Raw genomic sequence first — 13,101 nt, forward strand, 5'->3', positions numbered from 1 at the left:
AATCACCCGCCAAGAAATCCAGACCCGGACCAGATCAACGCTGTTGAGGCCGTTTCCCAGAAGAGCCTTAATCTTGTTGATGGTGGGGATCAGTGGTTGACGCTCAGCTTGAGATAGTTTATCTGGCAGGGGGTGATTTGGCTCCAGACGCAGGGCACGAAAGCCGGGCAGAGGGTTCTCATCAGCCGGAGAAGTATCCTGGCAGTAGAACCATGTCTGGTTCCAGTCCTTTGGGTGGCTTGGTGGCTCAGCATAAGGAAAGAGGCAATCTCTCCGTCGTTGAATGGAGATTCCGCCAAGCTCCAAGCTAGGCCCGTTGGCGCATTCATTCTGGCGGTTCAAATAAAATAACTCCCTAAAGAGTAGCAGACTAGGTTCCTCTCCAAGGTATACCTCACAAAACACTTGAAAGTTACAAATGTTCGACACGGAATTGGGCCCAATGTCTTGAGGTCGCAGATCGAAAAAGTTTAGAACGTCTCTGAAGAATTTTGAGCCGGGAGGAGCAAAGCCCCGGCTCATGTGATCAGCAAATATCACAACCTCTCCGTCTCTTGGTTGAGGTCTTTCCTCGGACGGGTCAGGGGCATGATAAGACATGACCTCCTTTTTAGGCAGGTAACCCGTCTTCACGAAATCAGCTAAAGTATCATCAGTAACATTGGATCTCATCCAGTTGCACGTAATGGGTGCCTTGGGAGCCTTGGGCGGCATTGTGAAAGATGAAAGCCTATGACAAAGGGAAATGTCCGGTTCAAATATAAGCCGGAGGAAGATTACAGTTCAGTATTCAAGATGGCGGCTTATGAAGGGGCCTAATGACATATGGCTAATTGTGTCGGGTTATCTAAGCCACTGTGGGCATCATGAGTCATTCAAGTTATTTAAAACTCTATCATAAATGAGCCAGAAATTTCACAGCGCATGGCCTCTTTAAGCCGGAGATATGAGCCGCCATAGCTAACAGATGCAATTTTTGACTAAGTGTGGCACAAACAAGTTTCACAGATCGCAGTAATTATTTTGGATCAAACAATCGTCCAGAAAGAAAAAATTTCTAGACCTAGAAAGCTGATACAGAGAAGTTCATGAGCTCTAAGAAGATATCTTTGCAAGTAAAGGGGATATGCTACTATTGAAAATGGGTGCGAAACCACAGCCGCACGAGCTCTATATGGTTTCTGGATCCAAGGGGGCCGTGTAGGAAGAACTGTGAAGAAATGGCAACGAACTGCGAAGAACAGGGGAGAACGACAAGAACCCTAATGCGGATATACTCTATGGAGTGGCAAGGACTTACGGGTGCTGATGAGTCGCGGAGGTCGCCGCCGTTTCTCTGGACCAGTTCAGGGTGATGTAGCGGCCAAGGTTGGAGAAGACCAGGGGCGCGGCGGCGGCGGCGGAGCTCGAGCTCTGGAGTGACAGAGGAGGAAGACGAGGGAGAAAGGAGTGACGAAGGCCTATGGGCCGGGCCTATTTATAAGGGTGACTGATAAGTGGGCGCGAGAAACGAGGAGGCCAAGACGTGATTATCTCGCCGCAGAAGCGCCTCGATTTTCGAGATGGTCATTAAAGATAAGATCCGTTGCGATATGACAGAATAAAAAATAAATTTAATGGAAGATGACGTCACGGCGGGTTACCAAGAATCCAGAAGATGACGTCACGGCGGGTTATAACTTTCGCACAAGCAGAAGCCGGAAGATTTTCTTTCAAAGGGATTGAAGATTGACATGAACCGGTTCAAGTCAATCTGGGGCCTAATGTTGAGGATATAACCATTAGAGTTACCCGCCCAGGAGGGGTCGGGTTACGTCATAATGATCATCACGTGAAGCCCAATACCAAGCTTGAGGATGGCAGATCAATAATGGGCTTAAGACCCGGAGGCGGCTTAAGGCCCGTAGTGATAACCTGCCGTTATGGCCAGACTTGTAATGTAAGGCAAGAGTAGTTAAGAGTCCGAGCCGGATACTGTTATAAGCTGGCCAGGACTCTGAGAGCCGCGGGGCGTCAACCTCTTTATATAAAGGGACGACCCGGCGACGGTTCAGGACGAGAGACAACAGATCGAGAGCCGGGAATAGCGATTAAGCTCCCTGGTTATCGAAACCCTAAAGCAATACCACCTCAACTGGACGTAGGCTTTTACCTTCACCGTAAGGGGCCGAACCAGTATAACCCTCGTGTTCCTTGTCCCGTTTAACCCCTTTAAGCTTCATAGCGGCGATGGCTCCACGACTAAGTCCTTGCACGAGGACATCTGCCGTGACAATTCCACGACAATATGCTTTGATCACACTATCAAAGCGTGTATTCCAACTCCGAGAGGCTTGCACCAATCCATAAATGGATCGCTGGAGCTTGCACACTTTGTTAGCACCTTTAGGATCAACAAAACCTTCTGGTTGCATCATATACAACTCTTCTTTAAGATATCCATTAAGGAATGTAGTTTTGACATCCATTTGCCAAATTTCACAATCATAAAATGCGGCAATTGCTAACATGATTCGGAAAGACTTAAGCATCACTACGGGTGAGAAGGTCTCATCGTAGTCAACTCCTTGAACTTGTCGAAAACCTTTTGCAACAAGTCGAGCTTTGTAGACAGTGACATTACCGTCAGCGTCAGTCTTCTTCTTGAAGATCCATTTATTCTCAATGGCTTGCCGATCATCGGGCAAGTCAACCAAAGTCCATACTTTGTTCTCATACATGGATCCCATCTCAGATTTCATGGCCTCAAGCCATTTCACCGAATCTGGGCTCATCATCGCTTCCTCTTAGTTCATAGGTTCATCATGGTCAAGTAACATGACCTCCAGAATAGGATTACCGTACCACTCTGGTGTGGACCGTACTCTGGTTGACCTATGAGGTTTGGTAGTAACTTGATCTGAAGTTTCATGATCATCATCATTAGCTTCCTCACTGATTGGTGTAGGAATCACTGAAACTGATTTCTGTGATGAACTACTTTTCAATACGGGAGAAGGTACATTTACGTCATCAAGTTCTACTTTCCTCCCACTCACTTCTTTCGAGAGAAACTCCTTCTCTAGAAAGGATCCATTTTTAGCAACGAATATCTTGCCTTCAGATCTGTGATAGAAGGTGTACCCAACAGTCTCCTATGGGTATCCTATGAAGACACATTTCTCCGATTTGGGTTCGAGCTTATGAGGTTGAAGCTTTTTCACATAAGCATCGCAGCCCCAAACTTTAAGAAATGATAGCTTACGTTTCTTGCCAAACCACAGTTCATATGGTGTCGTCTCAATGGATTTAGATGGTGCCCTATTTAATGTGAATGCAACCGTCTCTAAAGCATAACCCCAAAACGATAGTGGTAAATCGGTAAGAGACATCATAGATCTCACCATATCTAATAAAGTACGGTTATGATGTTCGGGCACACCATTACGCTGTGGTGTTCCAGGTGGCGTGAGTTGCGAAACTATTCCACATTGTTTCAAATGAAGACCAAACTCATAACTCAAATATTCACCTCCACGATCAGATCGTAGAAACTTTATTTTCTTATTACGATGATTTTCCACTTCACTCTGAAATTCTTTAAACTTTTCAAATGTTTCAGACTTATGTTTCATCAAGTAGATATACCCATATCTGCTCAAATCATTTGTGAATGTTACAAAATAACGATATCCGCCGCGAGCCTCAACACTCATCGGACCGCATACATCAGTATGTATTATTTCCAACAAGTCAGTTGCTTGCTCCATTGTTCTGGAGAACGGAGTCTTAGTCATCTTGCCCATGAGGCATGGTTCGCAAGCATCAAGTGATTCATAATCAAGTGATTGCAAAAGCCCATCAGCATGGAGTTTCTTCATGCGCTTTACACCAATATGACCTAAACGGCAGTGCCACAAATAAGTTGCACTATCATTATTAACTTTGCATCTTTTGGCTTCAATATTATGAATATGTGTATTACTACAATCAAGATTCAATAAAATAGACCACTCATCAAGGGTTCATGACCATAAAAGATATTACTCATATAAATAAAACAACCATTATTCTCTGATTTAAATGAATAACTGTCTCGCATCAAACAAGATACAGATATATGTTCATGCTCAACGTTGGCACCAAATAACAATTATTCAGGTCTAAAACTAACCCCGAAGGTAGATGTAGAGGTAGCGTGCCGACGGCGATCACATCGACTTTGGAACCATTTCCCACGTGCATCGTCACCTCGTCCTTAGCCAATCTTCGTTTAATCCGTAGCCCCTGTTTCGAGTTGCAAATATGAGCAACAGAACCAGTATCAAATACCCAGGCGCTACTACGAGCATTAGTAAGGTACACATCAATAACATGTATATCAAATATACCTTTCACTCTGCCATCCTTCTTATCCGCCAAATACTTGGGGCAGTTCCGCTTCCAGTGACCAATCCCTTTGCAGTAGAAGCACTCAGTTTTAGGCTTAGGTCCAGACTTGGGCTTCTTCACTTGAGCAGCAACTTGCTTGCTATTCTTCTTGAAGTTCCCCTTCTTCCCTTTGCCCTTTTTCTTGAAACTAGTGGTCTTGTTAACCATCAACACTTGATGCTCCTTCTTGATTTCTACCTTCGCAGCCTTTAGCATTGCGAAGAGCTCGGGAATTGTCTTATCCATCCCTTGCATATTATAGTTTATCAGAAAGCTTTTATAGCTTGTTGGCAGTGATTGAAGAACTCTGTCAATGACACTATCATCAGGAAGATTAACTCCCAGTTGAGTCAAGTGGTTGTGGTACCCAGACATTCTGAGTATATGTTCACTGACAGAACTATTCTCCTCCATCTTGCAGCTATAGAACTTATTGGAGACTTCATATCTCTCAATTCGGGCATTTGCTTGAAATATTAACTTCAACTCCTGGAACATCTCATATGCTCCATGACGTTCAAAACATCTTTGAAGTCCCGATTCTAAGCCGTAAAGCATGGCACACTGAACTATCGAGTAGTCATCAGCTTTGCTCTGCCAGACGTTCATAACGTCCGGAGTTGCTCCTGCAGTGGGTCTTGCACCTAGCGGTGCTTCCAGGATGTAATTCTTCTGTGCAGCAATGAGGATAATCCTCAAGTTACGGACCCAGTCCGTGTAGTTGCTACCATCATCTTTCAACTTAGCTTTCTCTAGGAACACATTAAAATTCAAAGGAACAGTAGCACGGGCCATTGATCTACAACAACATATACATGCAAAAAACTATCAGGTACTAAGTTCATGATAAATTAAAGTTCAATTAATCATATTACTTAAGAACTCCCACTTAGATAGACATCCCTCTAGTCATCTAAATGATCACGTGATGCATATCAATCCGATCATCACGTGAGATGGAGTAGTTTTCAATGGTGAACATCACTATGTTGATCATATCTTCTATATGATTCACGTTCGACCTTTCGGTCTCAGTGTTCCGAGGCCATATCTGCATATGCTAGGCTCGTCAAGTTTAACCCGAGTATTCTGCACGTGCAAAACTGGCTTGCACCCGTTGTATGTGAAGGTAGACCTTATCACACCCGATCATCACGTGGTGTCTCGGCCCGACGAACTGTAGCAACGGTGCATACTCAGGGAGGACACTTGTACCTTGAAATTTAGTGAGGGGTCATCTTATCATGCTACCGCCGTACTAAGCAAAATAAGATGCATAAAGGATAAACATCACATGCAATCAAAATATGTGACATGATATGGCCATCATCATCTTGTGCCTTTGATCTCCATTTCCAAAGCACCGTCATGATCTCCATCGTCACCAGCTTCACACCTTGATCTCCATCGTAGCGTCGTTGTCGTCTCGCCAACTATTGCTTCTACGACTATCGCTACCGCTTAGTGATAAAGTAAAGCAATTACATGGCGATTGCATTTCATACAATAAAGCGACAACCATAAGGCTCCTGACAGTTGCCGATAACTTTTTCAAAAGATGATCATCTCATACAACAATTTATATCTCATCACGTCATGACCATATCACATCACAACATGCCCTGCAAAAACAAGTTAGACGTCCTCTACTTTGTTGTTGCAAGTTTTACGTGGCTGCTATGGGCTTCTAGCAAGAACCGTTCTTACCTACGCATCAAAACCACAATGATTTTTCGTCAAGTGTGCTGTTTTAACCTTCAACAAGGACCGGCCATAGTCAAACTCGATTCAACTAAAGTTGGAGAAACAGACACCCGCCAGCCACCTGTGTGCGAAGCACGTCGGTAGAACCAGTCTCATTAACGCGGTCATGTAATGTCGGTCCGGGCCGCTTCATCCAACAATACCGCCGAATCAAAGTAAGATGTTGGTGGTAAGCAGTATGACTATTATCGCCCACAACTCATTGTGTTCTACTCGTGCATAACATCTACGCATAGACCTGGCTCGGATGCCACTGTTGGGGAGCGTAGTAATTCAAAAAAATTCCTACGATCACGCAAGATCTATCTAGGAGATGCATAGCAACGAGAGGGGAGAGTGTGTCCACGTACCCTCGTAGATCGAAAGCGGAAGCGTTTAGTAACGCGGTTGATGTAGTCGAACGTCTTCACGATCCAACCGATCCAAGTACGAATGTACGGCACCTCCGTGTTCAGCACGCGTTCAGCTCGATGACGTCCCTCGAGCTCTTGATCCAGTAGAGGGTCGAGGGGGAGTCCAACTAGGATTCCCAATCCTAGTTGGACTCGGAAAGGAGGAAGGAGTGTTGGGGAACGTAGTAATTTCAAAAAAATTCCTACGGACACGCAGGATCATGGTGATGCATAGCAACGAGAGGGGAGAGTGTGTCCACGTACCCTCGTAGACCGAAAGTGTAACGCCCACGATGCGGCTATATCTCCCACGTGTCGAGGCACGACTTAGAGGCATAACCGCATAGTGGTTTTGTCGCAAGAAGGGTCATCTTCACACAATCCCATGTAATGAACAAGAATGGGATAAAGAGTTGGCTTACAATCGCCACTTCACACAATACATAAATATAATTCATACATCATCCAGAATACAAACATATAGAACGACTACGGTCAAAATCCAGATGAAAATAAGACAACCCCAAATGCTAGATCCCCGATCGTCCCAACTGGGCTCCACTACTGATCATCAGGAAAAGACACATAGTAACGACCACGTTCCTCGTCGAACTCCCACTTGAGATCGACCCCATCATCTGCACTGGCATCGTCGGCACCTGCAACTGTTTTGGTAGAATCTGTGAGTCACGAGGACTCAGCAATCTCACACCCGCGAGATCAAGACTATTTAAGCTTATAGGAAAGGATGGTGTAATGAGGTGGAGCTGCAGCGGCAATAAGCATATATGGTGGCTAACTTACGCAAAAGAGAGCGAGAAGAGAAGCAACGGAGCGGTCGTCAACTAGCAATGACCAAGAAGTGATCCTGAACTCCTACTTACGTCATACATAACTCAAACCGTGTTCACTTCCCGGACTCCGCCGAGAAGAGACCTTCACGGCTACACACGCAGTTGATGTATTTTAATTGGTTCAAGTGACAAGTTCTCTACAACCGGACATTAACAAATTCCCATCTGCCTCATAACCGCGGGCACGGCTTTCGAAAGATAAAACCCTGCAGGGGTGTCCCAACTTAGCCCATCATAAGCTCTCACGGTCAACGAAGGATAAACCTTCTCCCGGAAAGACCCGATCAGTCTCGGAATCCCAGTTTACAAGACATTTCGACAATGGTAAAACAAGACCAGCAAAGCCCCCGAATGTGCCGACAAATCCCGATAGGAGCTGCACATATCTCGTTCTTAGGGTGCAACGGATGAGCCAGACGTCGGGTTGGCATAGACCCTGGTTGCCCAGGGGGCGCCGGACATCGCTCGGTTTGGGCCAGCACTCGAAGGAGCACTGGTCCGGGGGTTTAAAATAAAGATGACCCTCGGGCTCGCGAAAACCCGGGGGAAAAAGGCTTAGGCGGCAAATGGTAAAACCAAAGTTGGGCCTTGCTGGAGGAGTTTTATTCAAGGCGAACTGTCAAGGGGGTCCCATAAATCACCCGACCGTGTAAGGAACGCCAACTCAAGGAACATGATCCCGGTATATCAGTAACTAGGGCGGCAAGAGTGGAACAAAACACCAGGCATAAGGCCGAGCCTTCCACCCTTTACCAAAATATATAGATGCATTAATTAAATAAGAGATATTGTGATATCCCAACATATCCATGTTCCAACATGGAACAAACTTCAACTTCACCTGCAACTAGCAACGCTATAAGAAGGGCTGAGCAAAAGCGGTAACTTAGCCAAACAACGGTTTGCTAGGAAAGGATGGTTAGGGGCTGACATGGCAAAATGGGAGACATGATATAGAAAGTGATAGGTAGCGCAGCATGGCAATAGAGCGAACAACTAGCAAAGCAAAGATAGAAGTGATTTCGAGGGGTGGTCATCTTGCCTGCAAGGTTCTCAGAGTTGTCGAAAGCTTGATCCTCGTAAGCGTACTCAACAGGTTCCTCGTTCACGAACTCGTGTCCCGGCTCTACCCAAGACAAGAACACAAACAAACGGAACCACAATCAACCACGAGAAATGCACAAGCAACATAATGCAAAACATGTATGATATGCAAGATATGATATGCGATGCATATGCATGCTCCGGAAGGAAAATGATGAACAAGGCAGTAACTTGGCAAACCAAGCATGCCACTAGAAATATGAGATGATTTCGGTCGAAATCGATATAAAGTTCACCGGAAACGGATGCACGGTTTGCAAATGGCAAGCAAAACAAGAATGACACGAATCTGTGATTAACATCATGATAGCACTTAAAATGCCACAAACAACAATGCTATAGCACTCCAACATAGCAACAAAGCATATGACAGTAATCTACAGGAGATGCTTGACAAAAGATGAACACTGAGCTATGGCTAGTTCACAACATATCAAGCTCAAACAAGCATGGCAAAAGTACAAAAGATAACAGGATCACAGACTTGGTGAAAAACTGGACATGGCAGAAAACAGCATCAGGTAGCAATGTTCAGAGCACGAAACCAACATGCTACGTAACTTAACATAGCAAAACAAGGCAAGGCAGTGTTCTACTAAATGCATATGACAAAAGTCCCTTACTGACCATAAGCCAAAAAGGACCAGAAGATATGATGGCAAGCATGTAAACATAGCAAGTTTCGTTATCAGGTTTCAGACTTGACAGAAAACAGTATGGCAGAAACAATAATATGTAGGCATGTTGGTGAGCTTGATGCACTGACTACAAAGCAATGCATGACAAAACAAGCACACCTACATCAAGATGGCATGTTTATGAAGCTATCCATGGCAAGAACACAAGCATAGAATGTATAGATCAACTACAACAAGCTTGGCAAAAATGAATATCATGTTAAGAATCTGCCAGAAATATTTTATAGCAAAAGTAGAGCAATATTGAGTCATTCTATGGCCCTCTATAATTGAAAACAAGGGCAGGAATGGATCAATTACAACTAAATCTACAAAACATCCTTAATGAACATCACTAAAATATGCATAGAACTCTCTGTAGCATCAAGTTTACATGGCAACAAAATAACAGCAGACAAGGACTTAGAGAAATCACTGTCCCTGAAATCAGAAACATTACGGAGCCTACTTTGCATGCTTGTGCTAGTCACCACAGAGATCACAAAAATACATGGCGTACACTCTTGGAAAGATGGCATGGCACACAACAAAATACATGTAGAGCTCATGCCCATAAGATGCACAGATTAAGTGATACAAAAAAGACAAATCTCCAAGTTCTGATAAGAACCAGCAGATAACAGCAACTAGCCCTCTTGCAACAGAGATTTGGGCATCAAGATGACCTCTAAGGAACATGGTGCAATTGAACAAAATTAAGAGCATCACGAGACGAACAATTTGACATATTACACGCGCGAATCGGAGCTACATGCAAGGAGTTATGCAATGTTGAAAAATGCATCAGAACGTGAAAGTTCCAGACTTAGAGAAAAACTGAGGGGGCTCGGGGTCAACCTGTTGACTGGATCGCGATCGGGGCCGCTAGGGTTCGGGCGCACGATGGTCGGAGCCTCTCGCCGGAGAAGAGGAGACGGCGGGCCGGCGGGAGGAGGAGGACGCGGCGGCGCCAGAGGGAGAGGACGCGGCGGCGGCGGTGCGGTGCGAGGACGGCGGGGCCGGCCGGCGAGCACGTCGGGGCCGGCCGGCGAGCACGGCGGCGCCGGCGGCGGCGAGGCGAGGCGCGCGGCTCGGGCGGAGCCAGGCGGCGGGGCTCGGGCGCGCGGGCCGGGCGGGCTGGCGCGGTGGAGGCCGCCGGACGCTGACGTGGCGGCGGCGGGTTTGCGTCCGGCCGGTACGGACACGTCCGGCGCGGCGCGAGGGGATCTCCTAGGGTTTCGTCTGCGAATGTAATTTCGGGGTGCTCACATATAAATAGGTAGAGGGAGCTAGGAGGCTCCAAATGAGGTGCGGTGTTCGCCCACACGATCGTGATCGAACGACCTAGAGCATGGAAGAGAGTTTGGTGGGTTTTGGGCTGGTTTTTGAGGGGATTTTGGCTGGACACATAAATGGACTTTGCGGATGCCCGGTTAACCGTTGGAGTACCAAACGACCTCCAAATGGAACGAAACTTGACCGGTGGTCTCCGGTGGTATATTAAGGCCACTTGACAAGCCTCGGTCCATTCTGAGAATGTTTGACATCCGCTCACGAAAGAAAACAAGAGGGGTGCACCGGAGGAGATAGGAGCGCCGGATTGGAAAACGGACAACGGGGAAAATGCTCGGATGCAAGAGACGAACACGTATGCAAATGCAATGCACATGATGACATGATATGAAATGCATGACATGAACAAAATGCAAAACGAAAGACAAAACTCGACCACGGAGGGATTATCATAACACATAGCCGAAAATGGCAAGAGTCGGAGTTACAAATATGGCAAGTTACATGCGGGGTGTTACAGAAAGCGGAAGCGTTAGCACAACGCGGTTGATGTAGTCGTACGTCTTCACGGTCTGACCGATCCAAGTACCGAACGCACGGCACCTCCGAGTTCAGCACACGTTCAACTCGATGACGTCCCGCGAGCTCCGATCCAGCAGAGCTTCGCGGGAGAGTTTCGTCAGCACGACGGCGTGATGACGGTGATGATGATGCTACCGACGCAGGGCTTCGCCTAAGCACCGCTACGATATGATCGAGGTGGATTATGGTGGAGGGGGGCACCGCACACGGCTTGGAACAATCAACTTGCGTGTCTTTGGGTGCCCCCCGCCCTCGTATATAAAGGAGCAAGGGGGAGGCCGGCCAGCCTTGGTGCGCCCCAAGGAGAGGAGGAATCCTCTTCCTACTAGGAAGAGAATTCATCCTTTCCTAGTCCAACTAGGAAGAGGGAAGGGGGAAGGAAAGAGAGGGAGAGGGAGAGGGAAAGAGGGGCCGCGCCCCCCTCCCCTAGTCCAATTCGGACTCCTCATGGGAGGGGGTGCGCCACCTCCTGGGCTGCTGCCCTTTCTCTCCCCTCAGGCCCACTAAGGCCCAATACTTCCTCCGGGGGGTTCCGGTAACCCCTCCGGCACTTCGGTTTTCTCCGAAATCATCCGAAACACTTCCGGTGTCCGAATATAGTCGTCCAATATATAAATCTTTACATCTCGACCATTTCGAGACTCCTCGTCATGTCCGTGATCATATCCGGGACTCCGAACTACCTTCAGTACATCAAAACACAAAAACTCATAATACCGATCGTCACCGAACTTTAAGCGTGCGGACCCTACGGGTTCGAGAACTATGTAGACATGACCGAGACACGTCTCCGGTCAATAACCAATAGCGGAACCTGGATGCTCATATTGGCTCTCACATATTCTACAAAGATCTTTATCGGTCAAACCGCATAACAACATACGTTGTTTCCTTTGTAATCGGTATGTTACTTGCCCGTGGTTCGATCGTCGGTATCTCAATACCTAGTTCAATATCGTTACTGGCAAGTCTCTTTACTCGTTCCGTAATACATCATCCCGCAACTAACTCATTAGTTACAATGCTTGCAAGGCTTGTAGTGATGTGTATTACCGAGTGGGCCCAGAGATACCTCTCCGACAATCGGAGTGACAAATCCTAATCTCGAAATACGCCAACTCAACAAGTACCTTCGGAGACACCTGTAGAGCACCTTTATAATCACCCAGTTACGTTGTGACGTTTGATAGCACACAAAGTGTTCCTCCGGTAAACGAGAGTTGCATAATCTCATACTCATAGGAACATGTATAAGTCATGAAGAAAGCAATAGCAACATACTAAACGACCAAGTGCTAAGCTAACGGAATGGGTCAAGTCAATCACATCCTTCTCCTAATGATGTGATACCGTTAATCAAATGACAACTCATGTCTATGGCTAGGAAACTTAGCCATCTTTGATTCAATGAGCTAGTCAAGTCGAGGCATACTAGTGACATTCTGTTTGTCTATGTATTCACACATGTATCAAGTTTCCGGTTAATACAATTATAGCATGAAATATAAACATTTATCATGAAATAAGGAAATAAATAATAACTTTATTATTGCCTCTAGGGCATATTTCCTTCAAGGAGAGGGAGAGGGAGAGGAAAGAGGGGCCGCGCCCCCTCCCCCTAGTCCAATTCAGACTGCCCTTGAGGGGGCGTGCGCCACCCTGTGGGCTGCACTCTCCTACTCCCTTCTGGCCCATTAAGGCCCATAACTTCCCCGGGGGGTTCCGGTAACCCCTCGGTTCCCCGATAAATATCCGGAACGTCCCGAAACCTTTCCGGTGTTCGAATACCTTCGTCCAATATATCAATCTTTACCTCTCGACCATTTCAAGACTCCTCATCATGTCTGTGATCTTATCCGGGACTCCAAACAAACTTCGGTCACCAAAGCACATAACTCATAATACAAATCGTCATCGAACGTTAAGCGTGCGGACCCTACGGGTTCAAGAACTATGTAGACATGACTGAGACACATCTCCGGTCAATAACCAATAGCGGAACCTGGATGCTCATACTGGCTCCTA

The sequence above is a fragment of the Aegilops tauschii genome, chromosome 6 (genome assembly GCF_002575655.3).
Source record: "Aegilops tauschii subsp. strangulata cultivar AL8/78 chromosome 6, Aet v6.0, whole genome shotgun sequence".
In the NCBI taxonomy this organism is placed as follows: Eukaryota; Viridiplantae; Streptophyta; class Magnoliopsida; order Poales; family Poaceae; genus Aegilops; species Aegilops tauschii.